Source organism: Eulemur rufifrons, unplaced genomic scaffold (assembly GCF_041146395.1).
Source record: "Eulemur rufifrons isolate Redbay unplaced genomic scaffold, OSU_ERuf_1 scaffold_114, whole genome shotgun sequence".
NCBI lineage: Eukaryota > Metazoa > Chordata > Mammalia > Primates > Lemuridae > Eulemur > Eulemur rufifrons.
Window position 1 is genome coordinate 310,314 of NW_027182896.1, and position 6,643 is coordinate 316,956.

The 6,643-nt window shown below is 37.1% G+C and overlaps 1 long non-coding RNA gene across 1 annotated transcript; it reads right to left on the bottom strand.

Moving 5' to 3' along the window:
- Positions 1–263: 263 nt before the first annotated feature.
- On the bottom strand, positions 264–5,057 carry LOC138379681 (uncharacterized). Its single transcript, XR_011232266.1, has 4 exons — positions 5,004–5,057; positions 3,478–3,559; positions 564–592; positions 264–481 (listed from the first exon to the last, which is right to left on the bottom strand). It is a non-coding gene; the product is annotated as an uncharacterized lncRNA (long non-coding RNA).
- Between the last annotated feature and the right edge of the window lie 1,586 nt (positions 5,058–6,643).

The window sequence follows — 6,643 nt, forward strand, 5'->3', positions numbered from 1 at the left end:
AAGAAATGATTAATTACTCTGCTCATTTTCAATAATCACAGATACCTCCCCCCCCCACTGTGACCATCACAACGTATCACTGCCTAAAAATCATCAGTGTAACAGCAATAAGGTCATCTAACACTGAAGTTATATCATGACTAACGTGTTAACATAGAGAGTTCCTCTAGGTTAAGATCACAGTTCCAATAAGTATTTGAAACACTGGAAAAAGCATCCAGTCTCCTAATTTACCTCTGTCAGTTCCCTAACAAAGTCAGGGACTGAAGACTGGGAACTTATTGGAGGCAGACAGACCTCTTGAGTCCAGGAGTTTCAAGTTGCAGTGAGCCCTGAGTGGGCCACTGCACATCAGCCTGGGTGACACAGTGAGACCTTGTCTCTAAATAACAACACCAAAAAATGTACCTGATGTGGCTCGTTGCACCTTTATTGTTCGTACACCTATTTTCGGACTAGAAACTTTTTCCGTGATGGTGGCCTTTGAAACAAAGTATATCATAAATAACATATTTCCTACAAGGTACATGGAAGATTTCCAGATGAAAAAATTTTGTTATCACCTTTAACTGATGCTGTTTCTCAGGAGACCCTGAAAAACAAAGGGGACATGCAATCAATGGAAAGGATTATGTTAATGCAAAGATGGCAAAGCTAGTCGTACAGCCATGGAGAATTAGTACAGAGCTGCATCCTGTAGCTCGGCTTTGAATGGGCTTACTTTCGGTTTGGGGTTGTTTTTTATTCTGGCGTTTTTGTTTTGTTTTGTTTTTTGGTGCAAACAACAACATGACAGAAGCAAACTGAAGAAAAATAGGAATATATTAACAAAATACGTAGTTAAGATGTTGAAAGTGATTATGTTTCAAATGAAAATAACTGAAATAGGAAAGTGTGCGTATAACACTGTGAACAGTGATCTTTAGTCAGAGGTGGGAGTCATGATACTGAGAGGATAAATGACAAGGCTGATGGGAGAGGAATACAGCGTATCTTTAATGCAACACATGAGAATCATTTATACCATTATGCTATGAGTATTTATCATATTCTCCAGTTGTCCTCTCATTCACTAAGGACACAGTTGTGACGACAGTTTAGTATAATGTATAAGCCATTTCTCGTGAGAAAAAGTGCTTTAATTGATCAGCATGGATGCACACTTGTAGAACAACAGTGAATAAAATTATTCATACCCGTGTGGACTGCAGCTAGGCCTACATTTCTTATGTCCTCTCGTTTTCCCATCTTAAAGTTTCTTTGTCCACTCATGGAAAACATATATAAAATACCTCTAAGAAATTATGTATAATCAGCTCTCAATACTGAAATATTTATCAAAAAGCATAAAATCATATCACCACATAATCATTAGATATTAGTAACATTTTATATTTCAAAATCAGTGTAATATTCATTGAAAATGACAAGAAAAGTCAAACAATAAGCTCTACAGAGCTTATTCTATGGAGCACGGAAGGCCAAATGTAACATATTCACAAACAAATATTAACTTATGTGCATATTTCACCAAGGAACTACCCTCAAAATAACTGACTCTACTTTGGACTCCCCACCAAAAATAAGAGAACATTTCCTAAAAATACAATACACTTGCTATAAAATTTACAGCATGGGCCGAGCGCGGTGGCTCACGCCTGTAATCCTAGCACTCTGGGAGGCCGAGGTGGGTGGATCGCTGGAGGTCAGGAGTTCGAGACCAGCCTGAGCAAGAGCGAGACCTTGTCTCTACTAAAAATAGAAAGAAATTATCTGGCCAACTAAAATATATATAGAAAAAAAAATTAGTCGGGCATGGTGGCACATGCCTGTAGTCCCAGCTACTCTGGAGGCTGAGGCAGTAGGATCGCTTGAGCCCAGGAGTTTGAGGTTTCTGTGAGCTAGGCTGACGCCACGGCACTCACTCTAGCCCGGGCAACAAAGCAAGACTCTGTCTCAAAAAAAAAAAAAAAAAAAATTTACAGCATGAAACATTTAAAATATTTCTAGTTATAGGAATTTTAGGTTAAAGTTTGATACTTAGCAGTATAAGAAACTTTGGAATATGTCATGTTGAATATAACCTGAACATTGTCAATGCTGCTTTATTTAGGTAAACAAGACATTGGAGAAATCTCAATATATTTTGATAAAAATTTTACAGACAGAAAAGTGGTTGAATATAATGACACAGTATTAGCAAAAACTTTTCTTCATGTGGTGTTTAAATAAAAGCAAACAGACATTATGAGACTGACGTGCTTGCTGCCTGCTGTGCTAAGAAGGCACCATAAAAGCAAACAGATATTAGATATAGCACTCAACTCTTTCCCAATTAAAAAACAACTTCAAGAGTAATGGCAAGCCTTAATATAAAGGGAAGAATAAGAACATTTATTTTTGAAGCATCTAAAGCATGCCATGCAGGTATTTGCACATTTTCTTTTTTACACATCATCATAATAAAAATAAAATTGATGATCAAGATGGTCACTCCCTTTCCTGCTTCCTGGTCTTTCCAGGATGTTCACAGTAAAGTGATGAACACATGTGATCCATTGTTCTCTCTGCCCCAAATGTCCTCCTCGACTTTCACATGCCCGGCTCCTTCTCATCCTTTAGTTGGCGGCTTGAACATCACCTTCAGACAGAGCTTCTTGACTGCAGACCTCCGCTCCCAATCCCTTCCCCATTCTAACTACAATCTTCCTCAGTATTCTCTATACCAGCTTATAATACTATCTGTTTCTTTATATGAAGCACTCATATTGAGTTAAAAATGTTGATTGTTTTATAATTTTGTTTCTAAAATTAATTTCCTTGTGTATATCACATTAATCTCAATGATTTTTAGAAAACAGCTAGTTTATAAAAAGTTCGGCTTTCTTCAGAAAACAGCCAATGCTCGTATATTAAAATTAATTCCTTTTCATTAATGAATATCAATGCAGCACACATCTGATGCCTGACAGCTAGGGAAAGGAGAGATGAGGCACTGCGGTGTACCTACCTCCGCAGTTCTCGCACAGTCTTGCTTCCGGCAATCTCTGGGGCAGCAACTATCCAATCACACGTGCACCTCTAACTTCTTCCTTTCCTCCCTCTTTCTCCACTATCAGCCCCTCCTCCAGATCTGTGCTCACCATTCTTTTGGTGGATTATTTCCACCACTTCTTTCCTCTTCATTTAGTAGTAATATCTTATAGCTATCATTTTGATTACTTCATCTCTTTGCTTTTTCCCCTCTGACTAGAAACACGGTCAGAAATAAAAGCAAAATAACGCTTTCCTTTGATCCTATTTTGGAACTGCTCTCCAATGGCTCTTCTTCCAGACTGCGCTACAGGGAATGTGCGCCCTCGCTACTCAGGGTGGTCCAGGGACCAGCAGCATTGACATCACCTCAAAGCATATTAGAAATGGAGAATCCCAGATTTGGTGAATCAAATGACTTTGTTAATAAAACACAGTTCTTACCTTCTGCTTGTGCATTTACTGTGTTTTTTGCTTTTTCATCGGCAGCCCCGGGTGAATATCTAAGATCCTCCTCTGAGATACTCTGTAAAATTATTATCAATATGAGTTTCAGTTAAAAATAATAAGTTACATCAAGATTTACTAATACCTTTCTTCAAAAATATCTGAAGTTACTTTTGTAAAAGCAATTTCACATAAACCTAAGAGAAGGATGTATTGAAAACCAAAAAATTGCAATAGAGAACTTCATATATGTTGTCTGGATCAAGCTCATCTTTTATCTGTGTATGGGTCTGTAAATGGAGCATGGAAGGCCAAATGTAACATACTCACAAACAAAATATTGACTTATGTGCATATTTCACCAAGGAACTACCCTCAAAATAACTGACTCTACTTTGTACTCCCCACCAAAAAATAAGAGAACATTTCTTAAAAATACAATACACTTGCTATAAAATTTATAGCATTAGACATTTAAAATACTTCTAATTATAGGAATTTTTAGGTTAAAATTTGATACTTAGCAGTATAAGAAACTTCGGAATATGTCATGTTGAATATAACCTGAACATTGTCAATGCTGCTTTATTTAGGTAAACAAGACATTGGAGAAATCTCAATATATTTTGATAAAAATTTTACAGATAGAAAAGTCATTGAATAAAATGACACAGTATTAGCAAAAACTTTTCTTCATGTGGTGTTTAAATAAAAGCAAACAGATATTAGATATAGCACTCAACTCTTTCCCAATTAAAAAACAACTTCAAGAGTAATGGCAAGCCTTAATATAAAGAGAAGAATAAGAACATTTATTTTTGAAGCATCTAAAGCATGCCATGCAGGTATTTGCACGTTTTCTTTTTTACACATCATCATAATAAAAATAAAATTGATGATCAAGATGGTCACTCCCTTTCCTGCTTCCTGGTCTTTCCAGGATGTTCACAGTAAAGTGATGAACACATGTGATCCATTGTTCTCTCTGCCCCAAATGTCCTCCTCGACTTTCACATGCCCGGCTCCTTCTCATCCTTTAGTTGGCAGCTTGAACATCACCTTCAGACAGAGCTTTCAAGTTCAGACAATACTTTCAAGTTCCAGGCATTATCTTTTCGAGTTCCAAGTTATAAAAAACTACAGTCCAAACTGCTTCTGTCTGGATCTCATTAAGACTTTTACACATCCATATTTACCACAGAATCATACATTTGGCCATAGGTTTGCATGAAATAATTCTTTACTAGTTTTTAAACAAACATAATTTCAGAAGCCAAACTGATTCCTTGTGACCTGAGCCTTATTATTTTGTACTATACTACACTGGCTTCTTAAATGAATCCTGCAAATCAGCAGAATTGTACCACGCAGCAGTAACATTCTTAGCACATATTTATTAATTATGAGCTGAAAATATAAGAAAATAATTCCTTATTATGCACAAGTGATAAAGTCAAAGCATCCCCCTTTATGTTTTAACAACACTAATGACTATATTTTAAAAAAATAACAACAGACAGTACCTCCAAACACAAACTTGGTTCTTTATCTTCCTTTTCTCCTGATCCTGATGTGGACATTACATATATAAAAGATTATTCAGATACATTAATGAGAAAATTTATTACTGTGAATTTCAAAGACATGTACAAGTCTATCTCCATTCATGAATATTTCAAGAAAATAAAAGTCATAGCCAAAAAGAATTTCAGAAGGTTGAAGCAGTTCCAGGAAGACGTTAGTAGTATAAAGACAGCAAAAGAAAACTATTTAAAAGAAATAGATATTTTATCTGGGTCTACCCATTAATTGGTTATTTCATAATGGCATTTGAGCATTGAACAGTTTTCAGAGATAGTCTCTAACTTACCACCTGTAGTATTTTTGTACACAAAAATAAAATTGTCATTACTTGTTTGCTGTGGTGGATCCCTTTCAAAAATACCAATACCAGGTTCTACCATTCTTTCTTCCTCCTATTAAAAAGAAAAAAAAAAACAACTTCAGAAAAGGTATTTACGCACTCATGCACCCACTCAGTCAGCAAGACAACAAACATATACTGTGTTTATCAAATCATACACGCTATCCGGGGAGAATCTGAAAATAGAAATAGAAGACAGATTCAGTCCCGTATTCAAGTGGAGGTAGAAACATATGAAAACAAATAGGAAAAGTATAATTCATGAGTTCTACAATTAAAGTAAAGTACAGTAAGGGCACAAAGGAGAGAAGAGCTGGTTCTGCCTGGGAAGCTCAGGAAATGCTGCAAAGATAGGGCTGTATTTTGAAAGGCAGACAAGGTGCAGAGTGAGAGTGTGAAGGGTTTCCAGACGGGGGAGTGTGAGCAAAAGGATGAGGCATAAGACCACATGGCAAGTGAGGGCTACCCAAGTACTCTGGTAAAACTGCAACGCAGTTATAAGGAATCAGATCGAGAGACAAAACGGGAGAATCAGACCAGACCACAAAAGACATGTGTCATGATAGAACGTGAACTTTCCCCTCATGTAGTGGGATCCACTCAATAAAGAGATGATTCAGAGCATCACAAATATACTTTAAAAAGGTCACCTTGGTAGCAATGTAAAGACAGAGGAACATGGGGGGGGGGGGCGAAACCAGAACAGAACATTTCAAAGTCATAGGTCAGAAAGTAAATGATGGGAATAAGGTATGAACAATTGTTAGTTAGCAGGTAGAAAGTATGAGCTTGGGGAGTGACTGGGTGGTGATTTCAGGGAGGGCTGGAGTGCAGGACTTGTCCTAATTCAATGTTTCAGTGATATTTACTAGGTGTTATTTACTGGGATGGGGAAACCAGAGGACAGAGTAGGTCACAGATAGGGAAGAGTCAGGGAAGGGTCAGGGACAATGTCTTCAGTTTGGGACATAACAAATTTGAAGCACCCAGGGGACACAGAAGACAGATCTCGATAAATACTTTTGGAATAAAGATAGATGACCTTACTCAGGAAAAGCATATGGTGTTCAGAAGATAAGTATTTGTGAGATACACTAAACTGGTAGAATTAAATAATGCAAACCTATACAGAACTCTGAAATCTGGAAAATGAAAACAAGAGGAGCGACTTGGGGGGATAGGCGGTACATGGGCAATGTATGTAACCTGAACTTTTGTACCCCCCATAATAAGCCTCGC